Consider the following 20102-nt stretch of genomic DNA (forward strand, 5'->3'; position numbering starts at 1 on the left):
AGCCGGAGTGTTCCTTCCCAACAGGGGTGGGACTCCTGACATGACATATGGGAAAAGGTTGATGGTTTTCTCTGGTCCTTTTTCTGTGTGAAGCGTAATTGCTATTAATTGGGCGCTTTTCCGAGCTCGAGTTAATCCTCCGACTCCACCCACCAAGGGGGCATCTTCCAATTTCCAGTGTGGGGGCCAGTTCGTTTCGGGGATAACGGTAACATCTGCTCCGGTATCGATCAAAAAGGGGACGCTACTGGTGGTGCCATCTAAGGTATTGTAGGGGGAACAGATTCCCCACACCACTGGCGGGTTATCACACCTTACTGTCAGGGCCACCCTGGGGTCTCGCCCCCGAGGGGTGGTAGTTGCTGTCCCTGAGGCAGGGACGGGTTCGGCTGGATCGTCGGTTGAACCATAAAGTCGGTCGCCCGTCGAGGGGGCAGCGGATTCGGGAGCGCTTCGCCCCATTCGGGGTTGGCATAGTTGGGCCGCCTTATGTCCCAAGTGGGAGAGGGCTGTGCGCGGCCCGGGTGCCCCCTCCCCTTTGCGTTTCCCTGGTTTTTAGATCTGCATTCCCTGGCGAAATGCCCTTTCTTTCCACAAGCCCAACACGGTCCTCTGGGTCGATTTTGACGCGGGGCGGGCAGTGTTGACGGGTCCCTAAGCCAAGGGCAGTTTGCTACGACGTGGCCTGCCTGGCCACATTTAGAACATACCACCATAGTAGCTATTGCGGTGCGAACAGCAACTTGAATCGGGGCTAGATGTTCTTCATTCGCGACACGTTTAATCATGTCCGCGATAGTTGATCCCGCTGGCAGAGACCGTAAGGTTTCTTTGGCTTTCGAATTACACTGTTGGCGCAAGCAGTCTGCAAGGACCGGGCCTTTTGCTTCCACAGGCAGGGTCGAGGAGTCGATCGCTGCCTGGAGGCGATCTACAAATTGTGTAAAACTCTCACTTTCATTTTGTTTTATTGTGGACCATGGCGATGGCTTGGCGACAACTCTGGAGGCTACACGGATAGCTTCTCTGGCCGCGCGAGTAGTCGTCATAACTTCATGGGCCCGCAAGCCCTGGGCTTGCGCATGGGGGGTAATCATTGTTGGGTCTGTACCCATTAGCCGCTGCAGGCTGGAGCCGTGTAGTGGATGGTCCGCCCCGGTTACTCGGGCTAGTTGCCTCGTACAGTTGTCCTCCCATTCTTGTTTAAAAACGATCATTCCTGCCCCGTCAAAGATCAGTCTGCAAGTCTGTTTTATATCGAATGGGAGCATGTCATCTCCTCCGAAAATCCCGTCTATCAGGGTGGAAACCAAGGCAGAATTGAGCCCTTTGTCTGCGATTGCTTTAACAATTGTTTGTATATCCTTAGGATTTATTGGCGAGTGGACCCTTTGACCCCCATCCGTCACCCGGACTGGGAACGCTAGCGCGGCCGATGGGGCCCAGTCGGCGCATGCGGTCTTTATTTTCCTCCAGTCCGTGAGAGGGATCTCTCCCCCTCCTGGTTCCTCTTTAATTTGGATGGGAATATTTTGGCCCTTGACTCTGTTTATCTTCGTTTCCTTCTCCTCTAAGTTCGAATCAGTTGTAAGCCACTCGTCCCAGGAAGTGTCTGATCCGGAGTCGGAACTCGACTGACTGGTTACTTCCGGGTTCCGGTACCTTTTTGTCGGGCTCCGGCCCCGCCCTTTTCCCTTGTGGGTGGGCCGTTCCCTCCATCTTGACCCGCCTCGCCTTCTGACCGACAGGGTGTTTGCCCTATGAGGGCATTTTTTCCGATAGCCGCTCTGACTGGGTTTCCGCCCCTCATTCACGCCCCCCTTCTCTCCCCGTTCATCCCCGCTGCTTTTCTCCTCCTCGTTCTCCTCCCCTTCTTGTTTGTGTGCGCTTGTTGATTTTAGCGCTTCCTCCCTGTTCCCGCCCGAGGCATTCTCGCCCTGCCCTTCTTCTTTGTGCTCGGCGCCATCTTGGGGCGCGTAGGGCGGTGGCGTAGTCCAGATTTCTTTAGATTCTGATTTTTCTGCGGTGCTTCTGGCCTCCTCGGCTAGCACACCCCAGAAGGATTTAGCTCGTTTCTGTCCTTCCGTAAGCGGGTCGGGGTTTGGGGATTGAGGGGACGTGTCGCCCTCTTGCAGATCTTTAGGCTCAGCAGAATCACCAGCGTCTGGGGGGAGCAAAGTCTGTGTGGCTGCCCCGACTCCCAGTTTCGGAGTGGCCAGCAGACAGCTCTTTGCCGCCCTCCAGGTCTCCTGCTCTTGTATAGCTTTCTGCAGGGCGTGTACCACTTTTCCCCATGATTTAAGGTTTTTCCCACGACCCGAGGACATCGTCTCCTCGGCTAACGCTCTAATGCACTTCTCCCCCACTTCAGGGTGGAGAATATCCACCGGCTGGTCAATGACCCCAATTTGTAAAAGTCTCGCAACTGCGAGAGTAAAATCTTTAGGTCTAAAATCAATCACCCACTGTTTATGTAATTGAGATACGACCTTCACAAGGGCTTCCATCCTCCTTGTTGGTCCGGGAGCGTCCTCCCCGCCGGGCTGGTCCTGCCGCTCCGGCCACCGTTCACCCGATTCCAGGCGAGTGCTTCCCGGGTTTCGGCACCACTTGTTGCCTGTCGTTGGCGTGACGACCTGGTTCAGGAACGGCACGACGACCAACCCCGGGTCGTTCGGTCCATTAGCTCACAGACACCAATGTGGTGGACGGCAAATGGCGTTTATTGGTGGGCAACAGAGCATTATATAGCTTAGGTTTACAACATCACATCCGTCTGCTTACGTCGTAAATTAAACACTATTGGCTATTAGGAGAGGGGTCTTATCTTTCCGTACAGCGCGACATCTTCCGGCCGCCGGGCCCTAACTACCTACACTGTGCGAGGGCCGCTGAGGGAGGTTTGAGGGCAGGCATGTGTTTTGGGGCTGGCACCTTTGGCCTGGGAGCTAGGGCTGGACGTTTAGAGTTTTGAGCATGGACGCTGATTTTGGTGGAGAGGGTCGTAAGGCTCTATGTTGAGCCCTTGCTGGGACAGGCGAGCCCGCAGCCCCAGTGGGAGTGGGTCTGTGCGAGGGCCGCTGAGGGAGGTTTGAGGGCAGGCATGCGTTTTGGGGCTGGCACCTTTGGCCTGGGAGCTAGGGCTGGACGTTTACCATTTTGAGCATGGACGCTGATTTTGGTGGAGAGGGACGTAAGGCTCTATGTTGAGCCCTTGCTCGTCTAGGCGAGCCCGCAGCCCCAATGTGAGTGGGTCTGTGCGAGGGCCGCTGAGGGAAGTTTGAGGGCAGGCATCCCTTTTGGGGCTGGCACCTTTGGCCTGGGAGCAGGGCCTCGACGTTTCCAGTTTGGAGCGTGGAGGTAAATTTTTGCCGAGAGTGACGTAAAACCGCTATATTGAGGCCTTACGCGGCTAGGCGAGCCCGCAGCCCCAATGCGAGTGGGGCTGTGCGAGGGCCGGTGTGGGAGGTTTGAGGGCAGGCATGCGTTTTGGGGCTGGCACCTTTGGCCTGGGAGCAGGGGCCTGACGTTTCCAGTTTGGAGCGTGGAGGTAAATTTTTGCCGAGAGTGACGTGAGACTCTATGTTGAGGCCTTACGCGGCTAGGCGAGCCCGCAGCCCCAATGCGAGTGGGGCTGTGCGAGGGCCGGTGTGGGAGGTTTGAGGCCAGGCATCCCTTTTGGGGCTGGCACCTTTGGCCTGGGAGCAGGGCCTCGACGTTTACACTTTGAAATCCCAAATCAGCCAAACTCGGCTCATTCCCAACTTGTCCTGTCAGCGGATGGGAGAAGTGTGAGAAGGGGAAGAGCGCGGCAGGACCTGCCCGACACCCCTGAGAGATTTGACACTCGGTGCTGTGTGCTGGGCCAGGAGGGGTTCAGGGAGGGGAGGCACTGCTGGGGGGTGGAGGTGAAGGGGGAGGTGGGAGGTGATGCATGGTGGGCTGTGGGGGTGGCCAGGGACTCTGTGCACAGGAAGGGGGATACGGACCTGAGCCCTGAATGAGGGATCTGGGGGGTGCGGCACAAATCAGGGCAGTTTGTGTCTCTCACCTCTCCTCGCACCTCCCTGTCCCCGATCCCCATCCCCAGGAGACTCTGGGTCTGTCTGGACTGCACGCAGGGGCTGGTGACTTTCATCGATGCCGACAGCGGGGTCGAGATCTTCACTTTCCCACCAGCCTCCTTCAATGGAGGGTTCATCCGACCCTGGTTTTGGGAGGGGGTGTGATTTTACCCCAGCCGGCAGCTGAGCCCCACCCAGCTGCTCACGTCCTCCCCATCATCGGGTGTGAGAGAATTGGAAGAGTCAAAGTAACGCAATGTTTTTTTGCTTAACTTGTAACCACAAAACTTTTATATTATGACTACCGTCTTCCTGTCGAAGATGCAGAACCTCAGCTTGGCGGAAGGAACCTGCAGTCACTCCCACGTTCAGTTACTCTACAACGGAAACTCGAGCAAGGTTGGATGTATTGGGGAGCCTGGTGCCTCCTGTAACTCGTGCCCGACCGGTGAGCGAATTTTCTTTCTGCAGGGGATTTAGAATATTTCCTTTCCTTTACAGTCTTGTCTCCTCCTTGTTGAGGAGCTGTGTGTGTTCCCATCCTGCCCTGCAGCAATGGTTTGTTCTGCCATTGGGGTGCTGGTGCAGGTGGTTTGGGGGGATTTCCGGAGCCTCTTTCGGGGCAGGTGCAGCCCTTCTTCCCCATCCCCTCTCCACCAGCTCTAACCCCCCATCGCCCTCCCTCTGCCTCCCTTCCCCTCCCTCTTCTCCAGCTCCAGACGCAGATGTGGCTCCCCACGAGCCCTGGGGGCCTCCTGAGTTATTTGGTGACTCTGCACGTCCTGCGGCTGGGATCAGGTAGGGATCCTGCAGGGCTGGGGGGGATTATGCCCACTCTGCGGGGCAGCTGTGGGGCAGGGGAGGTGCCGTGGGGTGGGGGGAGCCCAGCCCAGAGCTGGGCCCCGCATGGGTTTGGCTTTGCCTCGGGCTCTTTCTGCAATACGTCCCTTGCCCTGGGGGCACCTTCGGTCCCGTCCTGCAGCGCTCCCCTCAAACGTTTCTGGCTTGCAGCAGGGCTGGCTGGGGTGGAGGTCGTTTTCTGGAGCACGTTCCCGCTCCCAGGAAACCTCCTTCTCCTTCCAGTCCTCCCACTCCCTTTCCACTTTCTCCACTGTCTTTGGACCATGGGGAGGGCAAAGCAACGCCCGTGGGATGGAGCGTGCACCAAGGTCACGCCAAGCTCACCCCTTGCCATGCAACACCCCTAAATTAACGTAGGCGCAATCTCTGTGTCTCTGTGTCCTTCTCCATCACCAAGCTGACTTCAGTGTGGTGGGACCCGACCGCCCTCTCCAGGCGACTGTGGGGCAGGACGTCGTGCTGCCATGTCACTTGTCCCCCAGCGTGGAGGCTCAGAGCTTGGACATCAGGTGGATCCGGCATCCATTCTCTGAAACGGTGCACCACTACCGAAATGGAGAGGACCTGTATGGGGATCAGATGGAGGAATATGTTGGGAGGACAGAGTTGGTCAGAGATGGTCTCTCCCGTGGACGCCTGGACTTGCGAATCTCTGAGTTGAGACCCTCTGACGATGGTCAGTACGTCTGCACTGTGAGAAATGGTGCCTCTTATGGAGAAGCTACGGTGAATGTGGAGGTGTCAGGTTTGTGGTGGGTGCGGTGTTTGCAGGGGCTGGTGCGGGTGTCCCTGGGTTTGTGTGTCCCTCCCAGAGCTCTGTCCCATCCTCAGGTGTGTGGATGAGGTGCCGAAGGACAGGAGCCATTGAAAGAGGTGGGGTGCGAGGGGGCTGTTGCCTGCAGTGCCCGCCCAGGAGGGAGCACGCAGGTGGTGCTGGAGGTGGTTTAGGGGCAGAGCCACATGGATGTGGTGGCTTTGCTGGGTGTGCGTGGTGTCTGTGAAGGGTGTCCTGGTGATGGTGTGAAGGCCCTGGGGACAAGGTGCTGAGCAGCTCCTTGGGCTGAGAGCCGGGGCTGCCAGCCAAGCCAAGGCTGGGACCTGACGCTGTTAGGTGTGGAGTTGGGAAGAGATCTCTTCCTGGCTCTGAGCAGCTGGATCTTTGCTTTGGCTTTGCCCTTTGTGCCGTAGGAGACCTGGCACGTTGTCTGGAAGCATTGGGGCTTCTTCAACAAAGATGAGTAACTACAGACGCTGCCTTGAGGTGCTGAAGCTCCGCAGCTGGGTCTTGCTCTGCCGGGCTGTTTTGTGGGAGATCTGGGGTTGTTTGGCATCAATGCTCTGCAGTTCCCGCACAAGTTGGGGTGGTTTTGGTGGCCGGACCTGTAGCCCTGGTGGGACCTGTGATGTGTTTGGTATTGGATTCGGTCATCACCTTTGAGTTGAGTCCATCCCACACTGACCCCAACCACGGGCTCTTCCCCAGCCACAGGCTCTGGCCCTCAGCTCTCCCTGGAGGCTTACGAGGACGGAGGCATCCGGGTGGTGTGTCGATCGGCCGGCTGGTACCCACTACCGGAGGTGCTGTGGAAAGATCCCGATGGAGAGCATCTCCCCTCGGTCTCCCAGAGACATTCCTCAGATGCGAGGGGCCTCTTTGACGTCGAAGGCGTCATCGTTGTGACCAATGGGAACAGAGATGGGAAATGGTCCTGCGTGGTCAGGAGCATCCGCCTCAACCAGGAGCAGGAGACGTCCCTGCACATCTCAGGTGCAACGATGGCAGCCAGACCCTGCGGTGCCGGCAGCAGGGCTGGGGTTTGCTGCGTTGCTTTGAGCAGCTTTGATCTGGGGTTCCCCGTGCAAGGTGTGGGGTGTGGGGGCACGGGAGGGGTGTGCACCTTCACAGCCTTGGGGCGTTTGTCTTTTTGTTCTTCTGCTGCTCAAACACGGGACTGTAAAACCATCCCTTTTCCTGCTGATGGTTTTGTTTCTCAGCTCCCTTTTTCCACAATGCCCGTCCCTGGATGGTTGGTGTGGGGGTGCTCCTCGTGCTTTCAGTGGTGCTCCTTGGCCTCGGTGCTTATCTGTGGAGAAGGAAAGGTAAGTGGTGTCAGAAGAATGTTTTGCCTTCACCAAAAAGCTCTTTGGGCAAAGGAAGGAAGGGCACAAGGACCCATGGTGGGGTGTGGGCGGGAGGACAGGGAGCACGGCCAGACCATCTCTGGCTGGTGGGAAGGTGCAAGAGACCCTCTTGAGATGTTCCCAGGGATGAAGCCAGCTGCTGTCCTGACCCCCTCTTCCTCTGCCTTTGCTTTTCAGTGCTGCAGTCCCGAGAGCTGGGTGAGTCCTTGTGGCCCCTTCCCCCAGCAAAACCTCCTGTCCAAGGAGCCCCCCTGGGAGGGACGTGGGTTTGGATGGCTCCTGAAGTTACGGCTGAACTCCAGAGTGCCTGGGTGGGCTGATGGGGGGATGGGCTGGCAGGGAGCCATTCCCTGGGGTTTGGGGGTTTTTTTGCACTTCCCAAAGTGCAACTCTGTCTAGTGCTGTGGAGGCAGCCATGGGATGAGCAGCTGTCTCCTCTGGAGATTTAATCCTTTTGCTCTTGCTTTACAGAGGAACGAGATGCAGCACTGGGTGAGTGTCTGTGAGCTCCATCACAGTGTGGGGTGCTGTCCCAGGTGCTTTGCGTTCGCCCTTTCCCTCCTTGCCCGTCATCTCCCTCCCTGCATCCCCTGGCTCTGGGAAAGCCCAAGGCGATGTGCCTGCCAGGGTGGGCAGCTCGGGGACACCAGCCCACGCCTGGACCCTCTGCCCTGCCCAGAGGTGCTGGGGACCGGCTGGGGGATGTGACCAGCTCTTGTCTCTCCTTCTAGCCTGGAGAAAGTTTCTGCTTCCCCACAATCCAGGTAATCCCGTATTTTAGTGCCATTCTGGGTGGGTCTCCTCCCTGTGCTTGTGTGCAAGGGGCATCTGGGCTGGGCAGTGCCCGGGACTGGCCGTGCCTGGGTGTGTTTGGTGACTCAGACACCCCCGAGCAGGGCACTAGCCTGTTCTCCAGCCCCTTTTCTTGCCTTTCCAAGGCATTGTGAGTGGCATCCCTGGGGCCAAGAGGAGCCCTCTGCCACCCCCCTGAGAGCCCGTGCACTGCCCAGACCCAGCCACTGCCTCCCCAGGCTGCTCCTCCCTGCTGGGGCTGCAGCCCCACCGTTGCCTTTTCCCAGGGGACCCAGCTGGGCCGTGGCCGTGCTGGGGCCGGCCCCGTCATGGGCATCTCTAGGAGGAAGGAGATGCCCCGTGTGCTGCCCCGTGGGGCAGAGCCTGGCCCCAGGGTGCTCAAACCCTGCCCACGACGCAGCTCTGCCCCTGATGCTCTGGCTCCTCCTGTCCCCTGCAGACGTGGTGACCCTCGATCCAGACTCGGCTCATCCTGAACTTGTCCTGTCAGCGGATGGGAGAAGTGTGAGAAGGGGAAGAGCGCGGCAGGACCTGCCCGACACCCCTGAGAGATTTATGTATTGGCGCTGTGTGCTGGGCCAGGAGGGGTTCAGGGAGGGGAGGCACTGCTGGGAGGTGGAGGTGAAGGGGGAGGTGGGAGGTGATTCCTGGTGGGGTGTGGGGGTGGCCAGGGACTCTGTGGACAGGAATTGGTATCTGGAGCTGAGCCCTGCAATAGGGGTCTGGGGGGTGGGGCACAGGTTAGGGCAGTTTGAGTCTCTCACCTCTCCTCGCACCTCCCTGTCCCCGATCCCCATCCCCAGGAGACTCTGGGTCTGTCTGGACTGCACGCAGGGGCTGGTGACTTTCATCGATGCCGACAGCGGGGTCGAGATCTTCACTTTCCCACCAGCCTCCTTCAATGCAGAGATCATCCGACCCTGGTTTTGGGTGGGGACATGGAATACTGAACTGTGCCTGAGGGACAGCACCTCCTGCACCATCTGCCCCCCTTCCATCCCCACCGCAGCCCCGGACAGCCCCTGCCCTTCTGCAGACACTGCCCGCTCTCCTCTCCTCCATCCCGCAGCAGCACATGTCCCTCTCTGCCCTGCCCAAGCCCACCCTGCCCAGGCACAGCACCATGGCCTTCAATAAAGCTTTGTGGGTGACCATGGAGTGTGGCCGTGCTGGTTCCTGGGGGCTTTTGGTCCTGATTCCTGCCTGCCCGCAAAAGGTATTTGCAGACTGAGTTTTCAGTCCTTCGGATGATTTGCAGGTCCTCCTTCTGCCCACCCCACCCCATGCTGCTCCCCAGTCCAGCTCTGGGTCCCGGCTCCCCGACAGCCCTGGGGTAGATGGGGCTCTCCCTCGTCCCTCTCCCCAGCTCTGGGAATGGCCCCCAGGCCATTATCCCATAATCACAGGGATGGGGCTGAGTGTGGGAAAGCATCTTGGTAACTGAGTGGCTTTAGGGGCAGCAGCAGAGGAACCTTCTGAGTGGAGAAAGAATTTCCCCACCTGGGGCTCTTTTAGGGTGATATTTAGCAAGATTGATTGCTGTGGCTGCTGCTGCTGCTGCTCTGGGGTTTGGTGCTGCAGTGGAGCCAGGGACTGTGGGATGGAGTGGGATGGGATGGGATGGGATGGGAGGGTGCTGGGAGGGGGGGCCTAGGGTGGCCAAGCCCGACAATGTGTGGGAAGGGACGGGGGACACACAGGAAGGGGCTGGGGCTGTGGGACCCAAGAACAAAGCAGAGCCCAGGCAGCCCGGCTGCTCGGAGCCGGTACCAATGCTCGCAGCCGCTCCCGCTGATGCCACATCCCCGTAGGTAACAGGCGGAGGATGGCCGGGGCTGGGGCCGAGATCCCCCCGCTGCACTGACCTGGGGGGTTTGTGGGCCATCCTTCTGCTCCCCCTGCCCTCTTTTGAAGCTGGACTCTGGTAGACAGCCAGGCAGACGTAAGGCGTTGTTAGGACTGTTTAGGCGGCTGGGCGAGTCTGCAGCCCCGGTGTCAGTGGGGCTGTGAAAGTGCCGCTGAGGGAGGTTTCATGGTGGAAACTTTGGGCACTGAGTGTTGTAGCCAAGTCCCTGCTCGACTTTGTGATGTGCCTGAAGGAACAAAGCTTCCCAGCTGTGTGCTGGGGCTGGGCAGCCCAGGTGGGTGCCATGAGGCTGGGGCTGGGCAGCCCAGGTTTTCCAAAGGCTGGAGGTGGGCAAGGGCCAGGGCAGCTCTTTGTGCAGCCCCTGAGGCTGGGGCTGGCCCTGCTGGGCCAAGGGCTCTAGCTGGGGAGGGGGCTGCCTGCCCTTGCCTGCCCTTGCCAGCTGGCCTAGGAGGGAAGGCAAGGGAGAAGGGAATGGAGAAGGGAAGGGAAGGGGCTGCCGCCACAGGCAGCTGCCTCCAGCAAGGAGCAGCCGGTCCCCGTGGCAAGGAAGGATCCCTCCCAGCAATGCCCGACTTCACGCACCACCAGCACACAGCGCCGGGAGCTCGGTGCCTCCGTCGGCCGCGCGTGGGAGTTGCCGTGCGTCCGGGAAGCCTGGTGGGAGAGGAGCGTGGAGGCACCCGCCACCTGCTCCTGGGTGGGCGAGGGTTGGGCAGCCGGCACTGTGGAGGAGCAAGGGGCGGAGGCAGAGAGAGGCCTGGGGGTGCTGAAGGTCTCCCGTGGGTGCCAGGAGGTGCCATGAGTCGTGTGTGCGGGCCCATCCCTGCCGTGCTTCTCCAGATCTCTGCCTGCCTCCTTCCTCTCCCTGCCTCCAGCTCCCTTTCCGCCTGGCCGGATCCCCCAAGATCGTTGCTCTTCTGCCAATGCTGCCCTGTACCCTGCTGCCTTCCACTTGGCCTTTCTCTGCCTCTCCTGGTCTGCTACCCCACCTGCTGGGATTTCATTCTGCCCTCATGGCTTCTGACAAATGCATTTCTGCCTCTGTGTCTGTGCAGCAAGCTGTCTCTGTCTGCAGTGTGTCCTGTCGCCTGTCGTTGGCGTGACGACCTGGTTCAGGAACGGCACGACGACCAGCCCCGGGTCGTTCGGTCCATCAGCTCACAGTCACCAATGTGGTGGACGGCAAATGGCGTTTATTGGTGGGCAACAGAGCATTATATAGCTTAGGTTTACAACATCACATCCGTCTGCTTACGTCATAAATTAAACACTATTGGCTATTAGGAGAGGGGTCTTATCTTTCCGTACAGCGCGACATCTTCCGGCCACCGGGCCCTAACTACCTACATTTCCCCCCTCCCTATGCATAAGAAAATTAGTTAAAATATAACAATTCTAAGAATAAGGTCTATCTCTATTCTTATTCTATATTATATGACACTCTTATATGTTATAAATTTGAAGAAAAAGATAAGGCACGTTAAACGGGTGGAAGTTAGGGGTAACCGTTAGTAATGGGGTGTAAGTCGGGATAACTTCAGGGATAACTGGGGGTAACACTGAGCGTACCTTCTTAGTATTCTTAAATATATATATCTACTCACTATTCTTAAAGCAGTTGTTGGCGTTCTACTAACATAATGTTAACGCTCTCTAGCCGGCTTCTAACAAACGACACGATTCTATTCAATAGGCAGGGTCCAAAGATCAGTGCCATCATGATCATTGCGATTGGCCCTATCAAGGTAGATATCAGGGTGGTTAGCCATGGTGAGTGGTTAAACCATGATGCAAACCAATCTTGTTGTGCCTCTCGGTCCCTTTTTCGCTTTTCCAATCCCTCTCGCAATTTGGCCATAGTGTCTCTCACTACTCCTGTGTGGTCCGCATATACACAACACTCTTCTCTTAGTGCAGCGCACACCCCTCCTTGCTGTAAGAAAACCAGGTCCAATCCTCTTCGATTTTGTAACACGACTTCCGATAATGATCTGATTGATTGTTCTAATGCAGTTATTGATTGTTCAATTCTAGCCATGTCCTCATCTACTGCCACTCTCAGGGCGCTGAATTCTTTGCTCTGTTGTACCAGGGATGTTACTCCTGTGCCTAGTCCCGCACCTCCTATGATCATCAGAGTAGCTATCGTTAGTACTGTAAAGGGTTCCCGTTTTGACAGATGATGTCCTGGGGTAATATATGAGTCATAGGCATATTCTTCAGGATGGTAAAAGATCTTAGGGACTATAGACGCCTGGACACAATATTCTGAGGATTCATCAAATATTTCCAAGGACAAACAGGGTGTAAGTCCAACAGTGGAACAAATCCACTTGGCATTTTCGGCCGGTATTAACCACTTTGCAGGGGTTTTGTACCGTGCCTTACCAATACATAGTTGCTTATTGTGCTCTGGGACTTTGCCTACACACATGCCACTTCCCACCACCTGTGCCAATGTAATGGTTTGTTTTTCTGTGTCCCAAATACATTGGGCCGGATTTATGCCATTTGACTGTAAAGGCATGTCCGTTATTCCTACAGCCTCATAAAAGGGTGGTTTTCTTCCGTAGCATAACCAGCAATGCTCTGTAAGGTTTGGATTAGTTTTGTTCAATACCTGGTAGCTAGCTTGCATCATTTTCCAGAGAGGATTTCCATAAGGGATTTCGGCGGTGGGTGGCGTGGTGGATGTTTTCTGGTTGTTGGTCTTTCTAATCATGTAGTCCTGGCTGCGAATAGCCCGGACCACTCTCTTAGCAATTGCTTGGTTGGGGCCTGTTGGCCATGGATCATTTGGGACAACCTCTTTTTTTATGATGATTAAACCACCTCTGTCTGTCCCTGGTTCTGTGTATCTTATTCCCCACATTTTTCCAAGTAACCAACTGTTCTCTCGGGACTTGGTAACATTTAAGAAGAGGTATTGGCAATTTCCGCGTCCTCGCCATGCTTGCGGTGGAATGCACCCATATGGACCCCATTGGACTTTTAGGTATTTGTCTCTACCACTACCCGGTATCCAAGCAGGGGCTATGGTCTCACACCCCCAATAGCTACAGTAATATTGGTTAGGGGAGTTGCAATATCCCTTCCCAGGATTAGAGCTAGGACACATATAAAATCCTAGGTCTTCCCAACACCGGTCTCTCAGGACAAGCTGACACAGAGAGGTAGTAAAACTTGGCGCACCTGATGTTATTTGAGTTGCAATAATCTGGTGATCCTCAAACCGAAAGAGGGACCATTTAAATGGCTGATGAGGGTGGCCTGATTTTACCTGTTCTATGGTGACAAGCTCTAGGATCAAAATCACACAAAGGTATCGCGGCCCCCCCCCCTGCAGGGGCTATTTTGTCGTTGTTTGGTTTCTCCCAGTGCGGAATTTCCAGGTTCGGACGGGGTGCTTGTCAGCTTGTCATCTTCTTTTGTCACCGGGGTGTACGGGTTACGAGGGCGTCCAGTAATCCGGTCCTGTGAACAAAAACTCACAGTTTTCATTAGCTTTATTCTGGAGGTCTGGTTTAATAGACTTAAGCGGACACCACTTAATTACTCCATCTTTTTTGACTGCGGCATATCCTCGCCCTGTAAGGACTAATCTCCATCCTTGTTCCCATTCTCCCAGCTCATTTCTAATTATGACTAATGGGCCTTCCTCTAATGCCTGAGTGGCCCAATGTTTTTGGGTGGGACTATTCACCTCTTCTCCCCTGGGGAATTGGTTCAGTGCTAATAAAGCAGTCGCTAGTAAGCGCGCCTGATCTCCTGGGGGAACAGTGTTGGTAAAGCCTTCTGCTTTTGCTAATACCTCTAATTTAGATTTTAAAGTTTGGTTTGCTCGTTCGACTATGGCTTGTCCCGTGCTATTATACGGGATGCCGTGTATTAAGGTAATGCCCCATTTCAGAGCGAATGCTTGGACTGATTTGGATACAAAATTCGGACCGTTGTCTGTTTTGATCTGATTAGGGACGCCAAGCCAAGCCATGGCTGTCAGCCAGTGTTGGATGGTTGCTTTGGAGTCAGTCTTGAGGTGCTGTGTCGCTACGATCATCCCGCTATATGTGTCTACAGTCACCGCTAGCCACGCTCGAGGTTTCAGTAATTGACAGAACGTAAAATCCGTCTGCCACACCTCAGAGGCTTTGAGACCTCTGGGGTTGACTCCACTAGACCATAGAGGTGTTTTTTGACAATGGGGGCACGTGGCTACTATGTGTTTCGCATCAGTGGCTGAAATTCCACATCTCTTTGCTAGTGCTTTAGCTCCAATGTGGAGGGATTCATGTAGCTGGCGGGCATCTCTTAGCGTCCACAATCCTTTAGCAGCGGCATCTGCTTTGTCGTTACCGGTTTGGAAAAAGCCTTTAATTGGGTCGTGGCTGTTGACATGGATGACCGATATGGTACCTTTTGGGGAAAAAAGCGCTTCTTCTAGCATTAGAGCTATTGTAGACGTCGACACACCGGGCCCCGACATGGCTAAGCAAAGCTTGGCCATGAACATTGAATCGGTTACTATATTGAGATGTTCCATTGGGAACAGTCCGCATGCCAGTACCACTGCCGCCGCTTCCAGCTGTTGAACTGAAAGCACACGATCGGTCATTTTGATACGGTGCCATTCTCCTTCCAATTGCCATACTGCTGCCGCGGTTGAGGTTACTGAGGATGCGTCTGTGAAGACCGTTGGTCCCGGCTGGGGCCGGTCCATGACCTTCTGTGGAAGGTCGATGTCGACGATTTTCAGCATTTGAGTCCAGGGGGGCTTTCTGGCATGCCGGACTTCTCCACCAAATCCGACGAGGGCTACAGCTAGATGTTCTGACATTGCCACTGATTGCGTTGGGAGCTGTTTGCGGAAGGGTAGGTATATTGTGGCAGGTTCAATACCTAAATGTCTTAGGGCGAGTTTTCTGCCTTTCATGATGAGGTTACCAAGGCACTCGATCCCTGGGGAGAATGCACGTGATGGTTTTCCCAGGACTACCCATTGTATTGGTTGAGCTTTTTCAGGGGGGCCCTGGGCCAGTGCCCCTACTCCCCCTCCTGCCGTAAAATGCACATACAGATCGAGTGATACATTTGGCTTCCATCTGGCGAGTGAGCTTGACGATATCTGCTGCTCGATAAAGTCAAGAGAGCTCATTGCTTCTGTCGTTAGAGTTTTTTGTTCCCATGGGTTCTTGCCTTTCAGAAGGTCGTATAGGGGGGACATGGTTTCTGGAGGGACCAGGACGATATTGCGGAGCCATTGCAAGGATCCTACTAACTGTTGCATGTCGTGGAGCGTCTTGATGTTCCGACGGATTTTCATTTGGGGGGGGGGGTATGTAGGAGCTCGTGATGTTTACTCCTAAAAAACTTACACATGGTCCTCTTTTAATTTTTGCAGTCGCGATTTCGAACCCGTTTGTTTTTAGAGTGTCTGAAACTGTCGACACCAACTGGTCTACCTGACTCCCTGACGGTGCGGCGATCAAAATATCATCCATATATTGAATGATAGTTGCAGTCGGGTCGCTGCGTCGAACCGGTGCCAGTGCCCGATCTACCGTTATTTGGCAGATAGCAGGCGAGTTAATCATTCCTTGGGGTAGTACTTTCCACTGGAAGCGTAAATTGGGGCGTTGGCTATTTGGGAACACGACGGAAAAGGCAAATCGTTCTCTATCCTCCTCATGCAGGGGTATCGAAAAGAAACAGTCTTTAATGTCGAGAATAGCGCAAGGCTGTCCCTCTGGTATCATAGAGTTCATAGGTAACAGCGTTTGGACGGGACCCATTGGTTGAATTTTCTCGTTTACCTTACGTAGCTCATGGAGGAGGCAAAATCCCTCACCCGATCGTTTGGGTATTACAAAGACTGGGGTGTTCCATGGGCTAGTAGAAGGCTCTATATGGCCTCGTTGTAGTTCGCGGTCGATTAGCTCAAGAAGAGCATCCATTCGAGGCTTCGACAGGGGCCACTGCTCGACCCACACTGGGTCGGATGATCTCCACGTCAGTCTAATTGGTAGAAGTGGGTGTGTAGCAGTGGCCCTTATGGTAAATTTGTCACCCTGGCTTCTAATAGAGCCGGAGTGTTCCTTCCCAACAGGGGTGGGACTCCTGACATGACATATGGGAAAAGGTTGATGGTTTTCTCTGGTCCTTTTTCTGTGTGAAGCGTAATTGCTATTAATTGGGCGCTTTTCCGAGCTCGAGTTAATCCTCCGACTCCACCCACCAAGGGGGCATCTTCCAATTTCCAGTGTGGGGGCCAGTTCGTTTCGGGGATAACGGTAACATCTGCTCCGGTATCGATCAAAAAGGGGACGCTAATGGTGGTGCCATCTAAGGTATAGTAGAGGGAACAGATTCCCCACACCACTGGCGGGTTATCACACCTTATTGTCAGGGCCACCCTGGGGTCTCGCCCCCGAGGGGTGGTACTTGCTGTCCCTGAGGCAGGGACGGGTTCGGCTGGATCGTCGGTTGAACCATAAAGTCGGTCGCCCGTCGAGGGGGCAGCGGATTCGGGAGCGCTTCGCCCCATTCGGGGTTGGCATAATTGGGCCGCCTTATGTCCCAAGTGGGAGAGGGCTGTGTGCGGCCCGGGTGCCCCCTCCCCTTTGCGTTTCCCTGGTTTTTAGATCTGCATTCCCTGGCGAAATGCCCTTTCTTTCCACAAGCCCAACACGGTCCTCTGGGTCGATTTTGACGCGGGGCGGGCAGTGTTGACGGGTCCCTAAGCCAAGGGCAGTTTGCTACGACGTGGCCTGCCTGGCCACATTTAGAACATACCACCATAGTAGCTATTGCGGTGCGAACAGCAACTTGAATCGGGGCTAGATGTTCTTCATTCGCGACACGTTTAATCATGTCCGCGATAGTTGATCCCGCTGGCAGAGACCGTAAGGTTTCTTTGGCTTTGGAATTACACTGTTGGCGCAAGCAGTCTGCAAGGACCGGGCCTTTTGCTTCCACAGGCAGGGTCGAGGAGTCGATCGCTGCCTGGAGGCGATCTACAAATTGTGTAAAACTCTCACTTTCATTCTGTTTTATTGTGGACCATGGCGATGGCTTGGCGACAACTCTGGAGGCTACACGGATAGCTTCTCTGGCCGCGCGAGTAGTCGTCATAACTTCATGGGCCCGCAAGCCCTGGGCTTGCGCATGGGGGGTAATCATTGTTGGGTCTGTACCCATTAGCCGCTGCAGGCTGGAGCCGTGTAGTGGATGGTCCGCCCCGGTTACTCGGGCTAGTTGCCTCGTACAGTTGTCCTCCCATTCTTGTTTAAAAACGATCATTCCTGCCCCGTCAAAGATCAGTCTGCAAGTCTGTTTTATATCGAATGGGAGCATGTCATCTCCTCCGAAAATCCCGTCTATCAGGGTGGAAACCAAGGCAGAATTGAGCCCTTTGTCTGCGATTGCTTTAACAATTGTTTGTATATCCTTAGGATTTATTGGCGAGTGGACCCTTTGACCCCCATCCGTCACCCGGACTGGGAACGCTAGCGCGGCCGATGGGGCCCAGTCGGCGCATGCGGTCTTTATTTTCCTCCAGTCCGTGAGAGGGATCTCTCCCCCTCCTGGTTCCTCTTTAATTTGGATGGGAATATTTTGGCCTTTGACTCTGTTTATCTTCGTTTCCTTCTCCTCTAAGTTCGAATCAGTTGTAAGCCACTCGTCCCAGGAAGTGTCTGATCCGGAGTCGGAACTCGACTGACTGGTTACTTCCGGGTTCCGGTACCGTTTTGTCGGGCTCCGGCCCCGCCCTTTTCCCTTGTGGGTGGGCCGTTCCCTCCATCTTGACCCGCCTCGCCTTCTGACCGACAGGGTGTTTGCCCTATGAGGGCATTTTTTCCGATAGCCGCTCTGACTGGGTTTCCGCCCCTCATTCACGCCCCCCTTCTCTCCCCGTTCATCCCCGCTGCTTTTCTCCTCCTCGTTCTCCTCCCCTTCTTGTTTGTGTGCGCTTGTTGATTTTAGCGCTTCCTCCCTGTTCCCGCCCGAGGCATTCTCGCCCTGCCCTTCTTCTTTGTGCTCGGCGCCATCTTGGGGCGCGTAGGGCGGTGGCGTAGTCCAGATTTCTTTAGATTCTGATTTTTCTGCGGTGCTTCTGGCCTCCTCGGCTAGCACACCCCAGAAGGATTTAGCTCGTTTCTGTCCTTCCGTAAGCGGGTCGGGGTTTGGGGATTGAGGGGACGTGTCGCCCTCTTGCAGATCTTTAGGCTCAGCAGAATCACCAGCGTCTGGGGGGAGCAAAGTCTGTGTGGCTGCCCCGACTCCCAATTTCGGAGTGGCCAGCAGACAGCTCTTTGCCGCCCTCCAGGTCTCCTGCTCTTGTATAGCTTTCTGCAGGGCGTGTACCACTTTTCCCCATGATTTAAGGTTTTTCCCACGACCCGAGGACATCGTCTCCTCGGCTAACGCTCTAATGCACTTCTCCCCCACTTCAGGGTGGAGAATATCCACCGGCTGGTCAATGACCCCAATTTGTAAAAGTCTCGCAACTGCGAGAGTAAAATCTTTAGGTCTAAAATCAATCACCCACTGTTTATGTAATTGAGATACGACCTTCACAAGGGCTTCCATCCTCCTTGTTGGTCCGGGAGCGTCCTCCCCGCCGGGCTGGTCCTGCCGCTCCGGCCACCGTTCACCCGATTCCAGGCGAGTGCTTCCCGGGTTTCGGCACCACTTGTTGCCTGTCGTTGGCGTGACGACCTGGTTCAGGAACGGCACGACGACCAACCCCGGGTCGTTCGGTCCATTAGCTCACAGACACCAATGTGGTGGACGGCAAATGGCGTTTATTGGTGGGCAACAGAGCATTATATAGCTTAGGTTTACAACATCACATCCGTCTGCTTACGTCGTAAATTAAACACTATTGGCTATTAGGAGAGGGGTCTTATCTTTCCGTACAGCGCGACATCTTCCGGCCGCCGGGCCCTAACTACCTACACTGTGCGAGGGCCGCTGAGGGAGGTTTGAGGGCAGGCATGTGTTTTGGGGCTGGCACCTTTGGCCTGGGAGCTAGGGCTGGACGTTTAGAGTTTTGAGCATGGACGCTGATTTTGGTGGAGAGGGTCGTAAGGCTCTATGTTGAGCCCTTGCTGGGACAGGCGAGCCCGCAGCCCCAGTGGGAGTGGGTCTGTGCGAGGGCCGCTGAGGGAGGTTTGAGGGCAGGCATGTGTTTTGGGGCTGGCACCATTGGCCTGGGAGCTAGGGCTGGACGTTTACCATTTTGAGCATGGACGCTGATTTTGGTGGAGAGGGACGTAAGGCTCTATGTTGAGCCCTTGCTCAGCTAGGCAAGCCCGCAGCCCCAATGTGAGTGGGTCTGTGCGAGGGCCGCTGAGGGAAGTTTGAGGGCAGGCATGCGTTTTGGGGCTGGCACCTTTGGCCTGGGAGCAGGGCCTCGACGTTTCCAGTTTGGAGCGTGGAGGTAAATTTTTGCCGAGAGTGACGTAAAACCGCTATATTGAGGCCTTACGCGGCTAGGCGAGCCCGCAGCCCCAATGCGAGTGGGGCTGTGCGAGGGCCGGTGTGGGAGGTTTGAGGGCAGGCATGCGTTTTGGGGCTGGCACCTTTGGCCTGGGAGCAGGGGCCTGACGTTTCCAGTTTGGAGCGTGGAGGTAAATTTTTGCCGAGAGTGACGTGAGACTCTATGTTGAGGCCTTGCGCGGCTAGGCGAGCCCGCAGCCCCAATGCGAGTGGGGCTGTGCGAGGGCCGGTGTGGGAGGTTTGAGGCCAGGCATCCCTTTTGGGGCTGGCACCTTTGGCCTGGGAGCAGGGGCTCGACATTTCCAGTTTTGAGCATGGATGCTGATTTTGGTGGAGAGGGTCGTAAGGCTCTATGTTGAGCCCTTGCTCGGACAGGCGAGCCCGCAGCCCCAATGTGAGTGGGTCTGTGCGAGGGCCGGTGTGGGAGGTTTGAGGGCAGGCATGCGTTTTGGGGCTGGCACCTTTGGCCTGGGAGCTAGGGCTGGACGTTTAGAGTTTTGAGCATGGAAGCTGATTTTGGTGGAGAGGGTCGTAAGGCTCTATGTTGAGCCCTTGCTCGTCTAGGCGAGCCCGCAGCCCCATTGTGAGTGGGTCTGTGCGAGGGCTCCTGAGGGAGGTTTGAGGGCAGGCATGCGTTTTGGGGCTGGCACCTTTGGCCTGGGAGCTAGGGCTGGACGTTTACAGTTTTTAGTGTGGACGCTGATTTTTGGTGGAGAGGGTCGTAAGGCTCTATGTTGAGCCCTTGCTCGGACAGGCGAGCCCGCAGCCCCAGTGTGAGTGGGTCTGTGCGAGGGCCGCTGAGGGAGGTTTGAGGGCAGGCATGCGTTTTGGGGCTGGCACCTTTGGCCTGGGAGCTA

At 55.8% G+C, this 20102-nt stretch overlaps 1 protein-coding gene across 10 annotated transcripts in view; it reads left to right on the plus strand.

Moving 5' to 3' along the window:
• Positions 1-20102, plus strand: part of LOC129198296 (butyrophilin subfamily 1 member A1-like) — a 48756-nt gene that overhangs the window by 21018 nt on the left and 7636 nt on the right. The window contains exons 1-2 of one of the 10 annotated variants that reach the window (XM_054807463.1): positions 3923-4312; positions 4386-4512. The exons of the other annotated variants lie outside the window; for them this stretch is intronic. The gene's annotated coding sequence lies outside the window, so the exon portion shown is untranslated. Of the gene's footprint in view, positions 1-3922; positions 4313-4385; positions 4513-20102 lie in introns of those variants that run through there. 10 annotated transcript variants of the gene reach the window in all.

Source organism: Grus americana, chromosome 32 (genome assembly GCF_028858705.1).
Source record: "Grus americana isolate bGruAme1 chromosome 32, bGruAme1.mat, whole genome shotgun sequence".
Classification (NCBI taxonomy): domain Eukaryota; kingdom Metazoa; phylum Chordata; class Aves; order Gruiformes; family Gruidae; genus Grus; species Grus americana.